Source organism: Aulostomus chinensis, chromosome 19, assembly GCF_037954235.1.
Source record: "Aulostomus chinensis isolate RoL2024-O1b breed Wild chromosome 19, RoL_Achi_v1.0, whole genome shotgun sequence".
In the NCBI taxonomy this organism is placed as follows: Eukaryota; Metazoa; Chordata; class Actinopteri; order Syngnathiformes; family Aulostomidae; genus Aulostomus; species Aulostomus chinensis.
In genome coordinates, this window is record NC_141338.1 from 8,381,645 (window position 1) to 8,399,057 (window position 17,413).

Below are 17,413 nucleotides of genomic sequence, written 5' to 3' on the forward strand. Positions count from 1 at the left end.
ACTCGAGCATCCCTTATATTCCAGCCCTCATGAGTTCTCAAATCATCGCCACCAGGTATTTCTCTCTGCAACTGTGATAGTAAAACAGGTCCTTTCCCAAAGGGACTCTCAAAACAACTGACCCTCAGCTACAAAGCTGCAATGGTAACAGTGAAGTGGGTGGAGCCTATGATGTAAGCGTGGACCGCCAGAGTATGGAGACAACATGACACGCACTACAAGTTTATTTCTTTTTCAATTACCGTTACGGAAGGCATAACTGAGGGACCTTACTGTAAGAGGAAGTCGTTTAGAAGGAAGCTATGGGTCGCATGTATAAAAGGTATCTGCATTAGTGCTTGAAAAGTGACAGCCCTAACAGTTGTTGCCAATTATGGCCGTTACTAATGCAGCTCAGTTGGGTGTGTAAAGGATTTTGGCTATTCAATCAATTGGTTCATTGCTCAGAAGGGTTTGGCAATTAGAAGAATAAGTAATTGTTTGGCTCCATCACCTCTTTTTTTGGGGGGGGGGCAACCAATTTGTTCTGGTCAATCTGTGTCATCTGCTGCGTTGCATCAGTTGTTTTGTTCCTAAATCTCTTTCCCTGCACTAGCATAACATGATCACGAAGAGTAACCCCCACCTATACTGTCCCATTCTCAGGAGCAACAGTCAACATGCGCACATAAATATATTTATATATACCATTAATGCGAAGTGAGTCTGAGGGGAAAGGCAGATATATTGCATATATGTGTGTGTGTGTGTGTGTGTGTGTGTGTGTGTGTGTGTGTGTATGCATTTGTGAGTGTGAGTGATCTCCTGAGGCGAAGGCATTGCAAATGGACTCCAAGTGCATGCTGACAGACAAACAGTATCAGCAGCTACTACATCACACCAAACTCTGGTGGCTGGGAATATCACGATTGCTGGATACAATCCCATACGTATCAAAAATCATAACCTTGAATATACATAAAGGCTTTTAGGCTCACAGTTACAAGCTGAAGAGACATAGGCGGGGGGGAGAAATCAGAAAAGTATGTGGGGAGATTAACTTGTGAAGTGAAACGAAGGAGTGGAGGAGAGGAAATAGGTGAAAACAAGGAGAGGATAGTGCGTGTGTTTGTGTTTGTGTGTGTGTGTGCGTGTGTGTGTGTGTGTGTGTGTGTGTGTGTGTGTGTGTGTGTGTGAAAGATGCTGAAAGAAAAAAATAAGACAGAAGTTGACGAGTTCACAGACAGTTACAGAGGAGGGAGGGGAAATGAGGCAGAGTGATAAAGAAAGGTAAAACTTAGACAAAGTTCCTAGAGAGGGAAGAAAAAGGTCTGAAAGGAAAACATATTGGTATAGTCGGGAAACAAAAAGAAAAAAGTGAATTAATTCTCATCAGAAGAGACTCCACATAACTGACTCCAAAATGTCAGCTCCACTAAGACGGCCTCCCAGACTGTCTTCTGGGAAAACAAATCCCTGTAATACTAAGCTCATATTGCAGAAGCATGAGGCCTACAGGTCATTCCAGTTTATAGAAACACATGAGTGACATTATAAGCAGCTATGAAACTAGGACTCACGCAAGACAGATATTTTGAACAAAACCTGACACAACACTGAAAAGTCCCCCATTTTACCAATTAAAAGGAAGCAGCGTAAGTAGCACAGGAAGAGAAAGAGGGAAGATAAAAGTCTTCCAGTTCTAGAAGTTAGTGCAATGCCTGTTCAGAACTCGCTTTTTCAGAAAAGGCAGATTATAGTTGATACTGAGCCAACCATGGCGAAACAATCAAACAGAAACTCAACTTTTATTAGTTGCTTGTTTGACAAAAACCACTGTGGTCATAAAATAATTACTGCATAGTAACAAAAGATAGCATCCAAATGTGGTGATAAACGAGATAGTGGGACAGCTGATATGAATTGAGAAAGCATCCAAAAAAGCAACCTCGTATTCATCTTTTAAGCGAGCCGTGATTTGGATCTTCTTAGCCAGACCAGGGGCTCTTAAATTTTGAAGCAGGCCGGTATTCTTAGTTTTAGCGATTTTAGGCGATCAACAACACAGTTAAGATAATGTCTAAAACCAGACATAAAATAAGCAGTGAAACAGCTGATTGCAAATAAAGATATTGTCCGAAACACATCAAGTGGTCAAGCTAGCTTTTGTTAGCTTCACAGCTAATGTATGGAACATCCTCTCTTAGGACAACACGGTTGTCTAGAAAAGCTTAACAACAGTCACTCACACGCGCGCGCGTGCACACACACACACAGAATGAGATTCCTTCCTTTATAGTTGGAAGATTCGGAGGGATTCAAGAGAATAAATGTGTCCATGTAAACTGCATCATGTCTGTCATGTGATATCTCTTTTTTTGGATCGTCTCCAACTAATAAATCCTTTAGACTGGCGTCTGCACATGGCCACCATGTGACTTAGCGGGTGTCCAAAATATATCACACAACTGTACATTTTTCATGTGCAGAAGGGCCCTAATTTTACGCTGGTCTGCACTGATCTCCTGCCAAGTATAAAACTTGACAGGTTTTTCCCACCTTTGCCTGTTTATTTCCAGGGCTGCTGTGATGTGGCTGGGAAAGAAATGCTCGGTAGAGGGCAAACAGACAATGGTGTCATTCATACACGTGGTATCTTTAATTTGAACACAAATTACAGTCAGCATAAGAAAGAGTGTATTATTAGGACTGCCTTCCCTGTTTAGCTTGAAGTAACACTTAGCCCCAAAATTTAACCACACCACAAACCAAGATTACACAAAAGTTGAATTAACAACTCATTAAAACAATAACTTTATTAAAATCTGGAAGTTATAACATTCTTGAGGGGAGATTTGTTGCAGGGCCTTGTCTCAGTTCAAGCTTGATATGTACTTAATAAACTGGAAGTTGCGTACAACAACTAAATCCAGAAAATATACAGGGAAATAGGATCTTTTTCTTTTCCAGTCAGAACTGTCCATCTCTAGAAAAAGGGAGCGCCACTTGAAACAGACATCATTTTCCCTGGCATCATCTAAGGTGTTGTACTCCTGCCTTGTGACTCTGCTTTGACAAGGACATCAGTTTATTCTCAGGAGAAGCTTTTGTGGTGTGTCTTGAATATACTCCTTCGTTTTCAAACTGTGATTACGCAATAGCAGCGAATGTACTGGTTTAAAAAGGAGCTAATTAACTGGTGTTGTCTGCCTGTACAGCACCTTGATAATTTATTCTTGCAAGATAAGAACATTTAAAAACAGGTGTGTCACTGCTGCACTAAGGCTCCTGGTTACAGGATATCTGATATTCAATACTAAAAGTCTGGATTTGTGCATTTGCTGGATTCACAGGCGCAGAGCCCTAAAACTAAATTGATATCCTCTCTCTTTAGCATGACCTTCATTTGGGGACAACAGAGGCCATGAGATGGCCTGCAGAGTGTCACTGACTGTCACACAAGGACTGCAATTAAGTTACATTTCACAGGACGTCTCTATGTTTGTGAGCGTATCAGTGGCGAGTCTGGCGACACACCCTATGGATTTGTTCCAAACATGATTTGATTTTCATGGTGCATGAGGCAGTAAAACATGAAGGAAATGAATGAATCAGCGTGAAATGAAAGCCTATCTGTGCTGATCCTGCACAGACATACGCTTTATAGCACAGATACCGAGGACTGGATCGGTTAGATAATACTTAACTTTTACTTGTGGGTTTATCTACATCCTGTCTCTATTTCGATATTTGTCTGTTGAGTAAATTGACTTTGAATTAAAGCAATAAGCAAAAATGTTGATGTTTGTTGATGACTTTTTGATTGGTTTATCTGTAACTCAATATGTTCTATAGATCTAAGCAGTGCGGTTTCGGATGTGAAATTGCCATTCATATTCTCCAGAGAAAATTTGATTATTAGCCATAACGCTGTAACCACTCAAGGATCACGCTGAAACAATGGCATCTGCTGCTGTAGAAGCCTCCAGGTTGTAGTTTGCTGGTTTAAGAAGAAATTTTAAAGTGTGCAGGGAGGTCTCTAATTCATGGCGTGTGCTGTACCCTGGAAATGTTTACTCCACCAGTCGCAGATGGCCCTTGTTTGCTTGCTAGGAACTGTGGAAAAAATTAGTTCCCCTTTGTGATTCTATAGGAAAGCAACATCCGATATTGAGCTATTTTATTTTAATTGACAACAGTAAGAATTTAGCTAGCTAGCTTGTGCACTAGCAATAGCCAAAATAAAAAAATGGCAAGTTGATTCCAAATTTAGTTATGTTAAACATTAGGTTGGAAATATCATCTGCTTTGCATGGATTATAAAGGGATTAGTTCCTTAACTCTTAAGATAATTATGTGCACGGCCTTTTTTCCATTTTGGAATTTTCCTTTTTCCTTCTTTTAGCTCTGAATCTATCTGAAATTTTTTCCGAACTCATCTGTTAGTAGGTTTGCTTGGATTCCAGATTTAAAACTGTTCTACAAAAGGTTTTCTGAAACATCAGCAAATGAATGGGACACTCATTTCTGGAACCATTCAAAAAGCGTGGAGCTCTGTTGTCCCAGCCCAACTTAAAGGCACCGCATGGATTTGAACAAACAAAACATATTTCAGTGTGTTACTCAACAACAAACTGTGAAAGCTGAAAAACACTCTCCGCTTACATGCTTTTTAGCCTTCTTGAGGACCAGCGGGTATGACACAAAGTGAGTAAAATTTTTTTAAAAAGAGTGACACAAAAGTAAAGAAAAGGGGGACGTGAGAGCAAAAACACGCCATTTCGATCCCTCTAGCTGTCATTTCTGAGCTGATTGTTCTGCAGTGACACATGCGTGACATCAGATCAGTCCAACATGGCAGCCAGACGAGCCCAGCGCTGAGCAAAAAAAAAAAAAAAAAAATGAGGACACATCTTTCAGCATCAGTGCTCTACTGTCTACACACAGGCACACAAACACACACACACACACACACACACACACACACACACAGACATACAGCCAGAGAGTACAGTGCTCTGCTGTTTGATATCATGATCACCCAGTTATGGTAGGTGATGAATGTCTCATGACACAAAAAAAAAAAAAATTCACCACGATTAAAAAAAAAAGACAATCACAATGTTGTCTAGTGTTATAGTGCATCATGAAAGACAGTCTGTTCACAGCAATGCATACACATTTATTTTGAGAACATACTCCCGCCCTCCCCGCAGACACTTTACTGTGACCTCAGAGTCTTCCAGTCAGTGCTCCACTGAGTTAGCATACATGTGCTCAAATAACATGTCACCTTGGATAACCTCATTACACTGGTAAAACCCTGAAAAGGGCCCTAGCTGACCTATGTCAACACAGCTTGTTTATCTCTGTCTCAAGTCAGAATTGAGTAAACAGCAGAGAAATTGGCAGCATCCTCTCATAGCTAAAAAAAAAAAAAAAAAAAACCTCATTCATTTCCCCCACAAATATGCACAAGTTAGATGCTGGGGATAAGAAAAGGGTATTGTCAAGCATGTACGTGGCTTTATGACAGAATTCAGAGCACAAAATATAAAACATATTTGTGCTGATGACATATTTCTACATGTTTCCAGGAACTGATTAGTTTCCAAACTTCCACGATGGAGCAACTCAATGTAACAATGGAAATTTGGTTATTTATGTTGAACCAATAGATTTTTCTTTTTCTTGTCAAGAATTAGATGTAATGCATTTATATGCATCTTTTATGGATTATAAAAACTACAGACAGCAACCAGAAGTCTTAGCTTAGACTGGGAGATGGAGGAAAACAGCTAGGCAGCCTCAGTTAGAAGGTAACAAGACTAAAGCCCCATTCAAATGGGATTAACATCACAAGGGGAGGTGGGGAATGAAATATTTAACCATCTGGAAATTACAGGATATGATCCGTAGACACGGACATTCAACAAAGCCAAAAGCCTCCCTTTGAGGGTGCTCAAGAGTTGAATTTAAGGCAAAGGTCCTTTAGTCAAATATCATAGTCCTTCTTGGAAACCTGATTCAGTAAAACACAGACATTAAACACATACTGTATGTTCAAGTGGGAAATCCTGTGATATCCTGAGGACATTCAATGTCCACTGTGTCTAAATGTGCCATAAATCTGCTGACGAGTCATGGAAAGAAAGACGCCTCAGAACTTATCTGGATATCATAACATCACAAGTTTTCTGGAGAATTAAAGTAATCCTCTGATAGTTGTTTGTACATTCAGGGGTAGACTGCAAGCTAGATGTACAAATGGCTGACTTCTAATGGTGCCAATTCGGCAAAATGTATGTAAATATAGGCTAAAATACCCGTGACTGGAAATATAACAGTGAATTTGACAAGCTGAGTTCTTGATCCCCGAGCAGCATGCTAACATTATTAGCGCGTAACACAAATTATACCTGTGGTTGACTGAGGTTTGCAATTAGTTGGTCATGAATCAATGTACTGAGCAAACAAAATTCAAAAATGTGGATGACGGTACAAAATGTCAGTGAGATCCAACCATTAACTAATCATTTCAATAAAAACAAAAGAGGTACACATCTCGGTATTGCTCAAGGAAAAGTTCTGGGAAGCATAAATATCAAAGCAGGTGCCAATCTATCAAGTGATGCAGCGATAAATTCACTGGGAGAAGTTAAAAGACCAACTAAGTCATTAAAACGTATCCTCCAGGGAAACTGAAGATCTGTAGCAAATTTAGCAAGAAGATCCATCAGTTAGTTGTCACGACACTAACTCGTGTCAACCTCTTCATGTCATACAGAAAAAAGGGCAAAAGATTTAGTCTTAAATACGTTAAAATTCTTACCGGTCGGTGGTGGATGAACTTTAGACGTGCTAGTAGCTGGAAAGTATTTGAGTTAATGACAAAGCCGAGCCTTTACGCCAGGCCCGATAGCCAGTGTAAATACACAGATATGTAAGTAGTATCAATTTTCCCATCTGAATCTCTCGAGAAAGTAAATGTATCTTATCTGTTCCCTCAATTTCAGAAATACAATTTACAAAAACAGGATTGTAAAATAAAACGTGTTGTCATCGGCATAAACTCACACAAATTGGTAGGAAAGCACCTTGAATATTGGGACAAATTTTAAAAGCAAAGGGGTTGTGAAACCAAATATCACTTTGAACCTTCATTTGTAATAGTACGCTATAGTATAGTAAAAAGTGTATTTTCCCTTCTGCGTGGATCACAATTTCAGGTATTATATGTTGCTCTTTAGCAGTAATTGCTGCTAACGCATGTTTAGCTGTGGAAATGGGAGGTGGGCCATGTAGTGAAAACTATCCACCTCCCGTCTTTTTCCAGCGGGTCCTAAAAGTCTTCTGTCAGACTCTTAGGACATGAGGAGCACATACAGTACAGGTCAGGCCAACGTCACAGGGTGGTGGAGGTGTCAGTGTATTTGCTTCCCTCCTTTATGACCTTATGCACTAATTTGCAGACTTTGTTTACAGGCAGAAGCCTGAAGAGAGGCTTGAAGTTAGCAGAAATTTAATTATGCACAGCACATAGCAAAAAGAGCATGGAAAATTGAGGTGGGCTGTGGGGATGAATGCCATTCACAGTGCTCTCTTTCTCTCTGTCTGTCTGCGTCGGCATGATTCTCTTTATTTATGTGTTTGTGTGTGCATGTGTGTGTGTGTGTGTTTGTATGTCAGGGTGCGTCATCCCCAAAATTATAGGTTTGACTTTCACTGTAAGTCAGATGTCCCCTCATTGTAACTGAAAAGATCTGAGAAAACAGTTCTAAACCACGTCAGGCTACTGTCTCGTAAAAGCGATTGCAAAGACATGGGGAATGAAAACGCTGATATCTCAGTGAGGATAATGAGCCCTAAATTCACTGTAAATCAAACGCACAACAGGAGTTCAACAAAGGTTCAAATTAAGTCTGAGTTTAAACAAAGCACATATTAAAGACTTTGAAATCTTTGCTCCTAATGCACATTAATCCTGCAGCAACTCACACACACGATCTGCATGAGTGTAACCTGAAACTGCACCTGAAAAATAAAAGATCCCCTGAATGATACAGATGATATATCACACTTACTGACTCTATGTAGGTGAAAAAGTGAAATAATCGGGCTCCAAAATCTTCATGAATTTTTAATGTGCGTACTGATGCCACAAATACCATCAAATGAAGCACATTAGCTTTGACTATGAAGTATCATTAAGTGCAAAATCTAATTTTCCATCCTTTTTGAAAACAAATCTCATGACTTTATCAAAAACGCATCTCGCCATCATTCTTAGCACTATAATTCTCTGCAATGGCTACGTGCTGCTATTCATGCTGAAAATACTTGTAACATTCGAATGTGCACATGCTCCCTTTCTGTTCTTTCTATTCAGGCACAAATGCACAGACATGCACACTCCAACACACACACACACACACACACACACACACACACACACACAAACGCACAATACAGGCACGACATTCATGCCATGTGATCTTGCTAGGCATTATGCCAATGGCCAAACATGTCACTTACCAGAAATCTCTGAGACAGAGTGAGAGAGTGAGACAGAGAAAACGAGAAAGTGGATTCTGCACATTTGTCAGTTTGTGAGAGCTCCTTGACAAGTGTAAGTACGGTACATACACTGAAAACATAAAATTTAGCTGCTACAGTTATCCGCAATGTACTGTAGTGTGGGGGCAGTCAGTTCTGAGAAAAATAAGACACGTGATCTCTGAGATCTAATGTGGAATTGTTCTGAGGAACATGCCATGTTTACTGTTCATTGTCTCAATCTTGGAAGGCTTCCTGAAAAGCACGTAGTGAGCCAAAGCCACCCAAATCAGTTACATTTCAAGAGTCCTAATAGCTTTTTGCTAATCCTCTCTTTCTCTCACTTGCTCCCTTGCTAGTTTTCCCTCTCCTCTGTGTTTTAGCGAGTACATACATTTGCTGTATCTGTGTTTGTTTGTACTGAGTACACAACAATAGAGCTGCAAAATTTGGACTTTATGGTGTCAGACAGTTGGATCAATAGTAGTGTTATTATCTTGGTGTATACTTCAAACCACTGGGGGAATAAGAAATGAAGGTGCAAGATAAACAGAAAGGCACACATAGATGCCTGTTTTTAATCTCATCCTCAAATATGCGTTTTCCTTAAGCACGGCTAAAAGTAGAAGGACCGATGACAGAATGCAAAGTATTTCTAAGAATAAAAATGACGCCACCTTACATGGTAAATGGGCAGGGTCGCTCCATTTTTTTCCTATCATGTTAAACTACTACATTAATATTTCCTTCCTCCACCAGAATTAAACTGGAATATTAAAAAATTACCGTTCAAAGCATTTTCAAGATCTTTGCCTGTGACTCAAACAAAGGTCTCGTGTGTAGAAACTTCAAATTTGTGTTGATTCCTGCACCAAAATAAAGCAATTCATCACAACCTCTATTTCTGTTTTTCAATTCTTTATGTTCAACCTTGTTCTGGTGTAAATTGCCAGTATGGTGCGTTAGTGTAACGTGCCTCTCCTGCACGATGGTGCATTGGCAACCGTTCGGCAAATTGGAGGTTAGGCCACACCCACTTTAATATCAGCATTTCTCTCAGCAACTGCAAAATGATTGCTGCTACTTATTCGGACTTTTTATCGCTCTGGAAGAACATTTTCACTTGTATATAGAAACAAATTCATTCATGCCACCTACACAAATTTGCATGCCATAAGAGGACAAAAGAAAATGAATAATACGAGAAGAACATCACGAGAAGTTTAAAAGTAAATTTTAAGGTCTTTTATCACAATTCAGTGTTGATGCAGTTTGTGTTATAAATTTGTATTTGGTTTGGCAACTGCCCAACTCTTCTTATGAATGTGAAATTTCAAAAATAATTAAATCAATTCAGGCGGCACTGTGTTGCAGTGGTCAGCACTGTCGCCTCACAGCAAGAGGGTTCCGTGTCCGGAGCCCCGGGATCTTTCTGTGTGAGTCTCCATGTTCTCCCTGTTCCTGTGTGGGTTCTCTCTGGTACTCCAGCTTCCTCTCACAGTCCAAAGACATCAAGAGGGGATGAGGCTGATTGATACTCTACATTGACCGTAGGTGTGAATGTGAGAGTGAATGGTTGTCAGTCTCTATGTGTTGGCCCTGCGATGGACTGGTGACCTGTCCAGGGTGAACCCCGCCTCTCGCCCGAAGGCTGCTGGGATAGGCTCCAGCCCCCCCCCATGACCCTTAACAGGACAAGCAGAAGAAAATGGATGGATGGATGGATTAAATCAATTCTACAAAAAGATACGATCTTTATACTTTCCACCGCTTTTAAAACAAGTGAAAATTTCTTATCTTGAAAGTGGATTGTTGGCCCAGTCTTCCGTCTTATGTAATGCTGAACTCCTCCCCCCCTCCCCAATATTCTGGTATATATAAAACAAATGATGGATTGTTTCATTTTGCAGACCACAGATATTACAGGAATATTCAATATTAAGTCTAAAGCTCTCTCATGTATTTCTCCTTCACTTTGAGGATGAGCAAATGGAGCAGCGACAGGATCATTTGCTAAGTTATCACGAAAATAAAATACAGCACACATACAGCATTTTCTCCTCGGGCAGCGTAACAAACAGCACTGCAGTCAAGTGACACTCCACTTCAAAAACTACAGTCAAATGAGCCCTGACGTAGTTTTGCAGGTCATGCATGTGCTAGACATTACGGTAAGACCACAAATGAAGGTTTTTCTAAATAAAAGCAACATTAAATTGAACTTGATCTCTTCCAGTCATGTAAAAATCAAGCAAACCTAATAAATTTGATCCAAATTTGACAACAATAAGCAACTACAAACATGACAATAGATTGAAAAAAATTCGAGGGCCAAAACAGGCCAAAGAATACTGCACTGAGTCTTTAACCTAGATTTAAAAACGGAGATGGTGTGGGAGAACATCTAATGTCTAAAGGCAACTGGTTCCACAATCTTGGAGCAGCAACTGTGGAAGCTTATCTGTGTCTGTTTTTAAAAAGAGCTTAAAGCAGCAGTTGTTACTAAAATGTGTTTAAATTCATATACCCTAAATGGCAATGAACTTCTGAACTCAGTCCATTTGATCTGTGCTGTTATTTCCATTTGCCACGTGTCTATTGGTTTGTATCTTGCCTATTTATACCTACTTTATGGGGCTTTTAGGTAAGTTTTAATATTTTGTAGTTGTAAATGCGTTTGTCCATGCTGTGTCTGATCCTCTACTCACACACTACTGACAGCTTATCTCATTTTATTTCATTTCCTTTTATGTTTTGTATGAATTTACATGTATTTTATTCTTATTTGCGTGAAATTAAACAAAACCAATCAGTTACGACGTATCCATTCCTGATTTGTCACGCCCTTCTCACGTGGCCATTTTCTGGAAATAAACAAACAACATCAATTTGTCTGTCAGATCATTTCTGCGCTCCACTGGGCCGAAATTGATTTCATTTTAAAATGCTGTTTTAAAGCAACATTATGTAGCACTTTAAGCTTCGATTGACAGGTTCCACACGGTACGCTGACTTACAGTAAACAAACTGGTGCCTCTTCCATTTTTCCTCCATGTTTGGAACGTTTGTTTTTGCACTATATGTGCATTCAGGCAGACGAAAATTGGGAAAGTTGCCATTTGGGAACGTTACGCTTTCCACTTAAAAGCGTTCATGTAGCAACAAGAACATAGTTGCCCCCAGGCAATCTGTTCTATTTCTGATATCAGATTATAGAATAGTCACAAACAAATTTGTCATCATTGCTCTAAACCAAACTGGAATGAAATGAAGCTCAGAGGAGGTCAATATTTCAACAGATTTCTGGCAGTTATCTACTGACAGGTAGCGTTAGCTAGTTGAATAACACGATGTTAGCTACACAAAACCTCAACCAAAAACACATTTTTGAAAGTTGCTGCTGAGTATTTGACATCACATTTACCTGTGCGAATCACTTTATGCTTCTCGTCTTTTGCCACAACTGCTGCCCTTGTCGACCAGCGTAACTTCTGCAAGCTCTTAAAAAGTGTTCACTTCCCGTGTGGAATATTTAAACTTCAACATGCATTCAGTGCATTTTCCCACATCGGAGGTTGGAACTTTCCCACTTCTCAGCTGCTCATAAATCCACAATACTGTAACGTAATGTGAGATGACCCAGCACTTATCTTGGCACTACCTTGGAAAGTGTTGCTTTCAGGTAACGTGAAGCTAGCTCGGAATTCTCAGAATTTATGTGAGAAGCTAAAAGGGTGAAGGCGACGTTTTACGAGGGGGGCTAAAAATAAAAAAAAAGGTACAGGACAAAAATATGATCGTTCCTCAAGGTTGATTTAACACGCACATAACTGTTGTGGGTCCAGATCAACAGCCACAGAGGATCAACCATAAGCATGAATGATGTCACAATAGAAAAAAAAGGGTTTTCACATCCTATTAAAACAACTGCCTCTTTATCCCGGTCTTGCTATCAAAATCCGGTGTTTCCCTCCAAATCTTACTCATATTAAGAGAATCCAACATGCCAGAGTCCTGTATTTTATCATTTGTATCAGTAGAGGTTGCTGCTGTTGCTACTTTACGTTGTTTTAAAAAGAAAAATTTTACTTGCCCGGCACTATGTTTACAAAGATGGCTTCATTTTGGTCCTTCAGTGTGGTATCCAGAATAAGTATTTTTATTGCAATAAGCGCTTCTGTGATTTCATTTGCTGAAAATGGTGTGTGGGGTGTGGGGATTTCCCCGCTCTCTGCACGCACACACACCTGCACAAATACATTAAATTATTATATTGGGCTGATAGTGGCTGGTTGGAAAATAACTCTAATGGAAAGCTCCTCTAATGAGCGGGTTAGCTGACATGTCATTTAGGAATATGAAAATATACGGAAAATGTAGGGTCACTTGGGTCTCCAAATTCCATTCATCTGTGTTCCTTGAGTTCACGAGTATTTTCCTCTAAACACACTAATGTGGTTTAATGAATATATACTTTCTCTATAGGTGAGGTAAGAGATTCATATATCTAGCTTGTGAAAATATACCGCCATGACATGCAGAACCAATCCATTGACGGATCCCATTCTTAGAGAATGAATGAGATCATGTAAAAGCAATGGCTTTCTCAAACGCGAATGAGGATTCTATTATTGCATTGTTACTTGCCCCAAATGTTTTCCGAGACATAATTTGTTGTTTAGCTATGATATTTGATCACTTGTTTCTTGACTACCTTGGTGGAGACGGTCGAGCCAAAACCAGGCCCAACTACACAAAACATCACCAACCAAGACAACTGCAGTCGCAGCAATCAAAATGGCATTTGGGAAGCCATTAGGTTTCAGTTTGCGCTCCCAGAAGAATGGGAAAATAGGTCGGACATACAAGCTAAAAAAATGACCTAAAATCATGTAAAAGCGACTGATGCTATCTAGCAGCCCTTGTTGTTATGTACACAGGAAAGCTGGAAATCATGCGGAGTCAAAAAAGTCTGTATACAGAGGTGGAGGGAGCAGTGGACGGCCTCGTTTAAGAACTTGTGGAATTGATAAAGTGGTTTGGTGGTTGTTGCTATTTCATGGGTGTGTTGACGGGGTATTTAGGACTTTACGTTTGCTGACAAGCAGCGGATACGGTAGTGGGGGTTAACTCTTTATGTTCACGTCACCAACGGTGACTGTTGTCTTCCTGTTTTCTGAAAAACGTTGCTCATCTGAATCCAAAGTGACCAAAACCATGCAAAAACAAACATGACATGTCGTATAAGAAGGCCAGTACCAAAAGAACCAAGCAAATATATATCACTTTTAGTTGTTCTTATAAAATGTTTAGGTTTTGAAATAACAGTACCTGTGCCATAAAGACCTGAAAATGTGATGTAACAGCACATTTTAACTGTTGCTTCTTCAAGGAAAAAGCAACTTGACACCTACACAGTCAATTAGAAACTACTGTGAGCTGAAAAAACACACCAGAAAACAAAACTCTTGACAGGCTTCCATGAAATATAGAATCTACATCTGAACACTCCTTCTCAGCAAAACGCACCATACTTGGCATACAGAAGAAAGACGTGTCTTCGCTGCTTTCATTTCAGTTCCATGAACTGCAACCAACAAGCCTGAACACACACCAGGAGCAGGGCTTAACTAGAGCAGCGCTACATACACAGACTACTGTATGAGAATGTGATGTATGACTGGTGCCCTGTATCACATACCATCAGGAGTGAGTCATCACTGTCTCAGGAATGGAAATTCATACACATATAAACAAACTCTCTTTCTCTCTATATATATATTTATGTGTATATACACACACACACACACACACACACACACACACACACAAACAGTGTGTCGAGCATGTGGGCACGTACTGAAGCAACTCCTGGGTCCTTTTCATACTGGCTGGTATTGTTGTGGTCTGGAAATTTTAGGGGGGACTTTTTTTTTCGTCTTCATATCTCTTTCACCAGTACAGCTCTCGTTGGAGGGGTTTTAATATGAGTGTGCTGCTTTTCTTATGAGTGTGCCATGTTGAACGAAGAAGTTAAAACTGGAAATCACCTGGAGGTTACTTTTTTCCATCAGCTCAACACCTTAAATTTGTTTCATATAAATTCTTGCACAGATCTCGATTAATTTCCAGTAATGACACTCTTCATCAGTACTGTTCTTAACTGTACTGTTATTTTCTCCCCCTCTCTCTCTCTTTTTTTCCTTTCTTTCTCTCCTTGACTCTCCCCTCTTGGTCACAGCCCCGGGCCCCCTTGTGGAATGCTGTATAGTGTGAGGCTGGCCTATGGAGGAAGGGCATCCCGGGACACGGCAAGAACACACATACACACACACACACACACACACACACACACACACACACACACACACACACACACACACACACACACACACACACACAGACAAATACAGCTGTTGAGAGCCATCACGATCCTTTGGCAGACATCCAAGACAAAGACGAGTGGTGTTGGAAGGCCTCCGTTTAGAGAGAAAGAAAAAAATTGCATGTAAATGTTGCACATAGAGTGAGTGCGCATCTTTGTGTGTGTGTGTGTGTGTGTGTGTGTGTGTGTGTGTGTGTGTGTGTGTGTGTTGGGTAATCATAAACTAAAAGCTGTCCTTGTGTTGCCTTAAGGCTGTCAGGTATGCCTATAAATATATCATTTAGTTACTCAGAAGGGAACTAAAGTACATATTATCCAGCATAACATCCAGCAGAAAATGAGGGGAGCGTAAATAGTGAGGACGGTAATTTTGAATAAGATGTGAACTTCATGACACAACTTGAATGATTCCTGAGAATATTAGACAACAAGCGTGAGGCGAGACTCCTCTGGTCCGGGCTGCCGCTGAGGTAACTTGCAGATATTTGGGAACAAACTCTCGGTTAAAAGATAAAAAGAGCAAGCTTACGTGAGAGGGAAGGAAAGTGACAGGAAATGAAGAAAATTGCCACAAGCTACTTGCCGATGAGCCACACAAATGCACGCACGCGCGCACACACACACACAGGAGGGGGGAAAGCACTGTACATACTGTCACCTGGCTCCTTCAGGGTTCAACGGTCAATCAAGCCACAGATCTGATACTAAAACAGGCAATAATTAAATAAATAGGACACTTTTTCACACCCCCCCCCCACGTTATACTTATCTAATCTGATTCGTTTTAATGCATGCGATTAATTTTAGCGTTTTGATCAATTTAGCTGCAAATTCTGCACAAAAGATGTTACTTGTGACTCAGAAAGGGCAGTAAATGAAAATTTTTAGTTTATGTAATGTTTTAACTAAAAAAAAACAATTTATAGATGATGAGAATGATTTCAACGCAGGAAAAATGCACGTGAAGATTTAAAAGGCAAATTATATAGGATTATGATTTTTATGCACCCTCTGAGACTTATATACCTTTGTGTTCATATGCTTCTGATTATTTAGTGTTCATTTACACATCTTACTGTCTTATTTTTTTATGCATGCATATATGTATATATATTTAGTTTATATTTCTAGCTAATGTACTCTTTATTGAGTTCTCTAACGTGCTTCTACTCTTCTACTCTCAGGGAGTGCCACGCAGTGTTGTTGTCAGTAGATAAAGAATCTTAAATCTCGTGTATAATATTGCTTTGTCGCAATCATGCATCATAAAGCACAAAAACAGATGCATTGTGGGTGGAGTTTTTTTCCCCCTAATATATATTTTGACTTCATCGTGACGCAATACTTCAATATCAAGACACTTTCTCCACTCACACAGTTAAAAATATGACAACACCGTGTTTCCTGTGGTTTCAAAAGCGCAAGGGGAGGCTACAAATACTCTGATTAAATTCTTCAGCTGCCGCGTTCACTTCTGTGGGAATCACTCATCATCCCACCAACGCAACCTTCACATTTAGCGATACTTTATGAAAGTTTAAGAGTCTAGCTCAAGTTTAGGAGGTACTTTTAGGCAAATGAATGATCGTACCGTGGTGTCAGCAGGTTGTGCAGATGCGCGTATAGAAAAGAGGGAGAAGCGAGAGGAGAATGCGTCATATAAGTCAAGATATATTTACCCGGGTTGACGCTATTCCATATAGGCTGCAGCTGTGAGCTGGCGCAGATGTGGAAGGGCTTTCTCTTCGGTAAAGTTTGGTGAAAGGGCAGGCCCAGGTTTCCCCCTCGTCCGCTGGCTTACTCTCGTCCTATCTACTCGTCCCCCATCTCTCTATCCCTCTCTCTCTCTCTTTCTCACTCTCTCTCTCTTTTCTGCCTGCCCGCTCCCGTCCCTTTGCAGGAAGTGAACGCGACTCACATGAACACTTTACGGACCGCGAGCAGCCTGACATCATGTCCCATTTGGCAAAGAGTTCTTTTTAAAGACACAGACATTTCGGTGGGACAGCCAGGTTACTGTAGTTTCTCTACGGCGCTGTACGCCGCGTATGGGCTGTCGGTCATATCGTGCGCCTTTACCGATACATGAACCCGGTGCACCCTGCAGGCTTAAAGGAATAACCCCCATGTAGGCATGCCAGTAGCCCGGAGCTCCGTCAACAACTCTGACTGTCACGTGTCTTCGTTAAAATACAATATAAGTGCAAGTTTTAGGTTTTAAACGGGCTCCCCAAAGGAAATGTACATGTGTGGTTGACTCACGTGTACTTGTGTGACGACAGATCAGGCTGCCGTGATGCGCATGTGTGATTCTCGGCTAAATAATAAGCGCCAACTGCTGGCGGTGTGACCTGAAGTCAACTTTTCTTTACTGCAGCCATGCAATATAATACAGAGCTGGAGCACAGTACATCCCTGCTGCAGTGACTGGTGGAAAGTTACTAAGCTGTACATTTACTCAGGCATTCTTTGCAGTTTTGACACAATAGTGTG

The 17,413-nt window shown here is 40.4% G+C and overlaps 1 protein-coding gene across 1 annotated transcript in view; it reads right to left on the reverse strand.

The window, feature by feature from the left end:
• The window catches only part of nacc2 (NACC family member 2), a 34,661-nt gene extending 17,548 nt beyond the window's left edge, over positions 1-17,113 (reverse strand). The window contains exon 1 of the mRNA XM_086186457.1: positions 16,600-17,113. The gene's annotated coding sequence lies outside the window, so the exon portion shown is untranslated. The remainder of the gene's footprint in view (positions 1-16,599) is intronic.
• Positions 17,114-17,413: the final 300 nt, after the last annotated feature.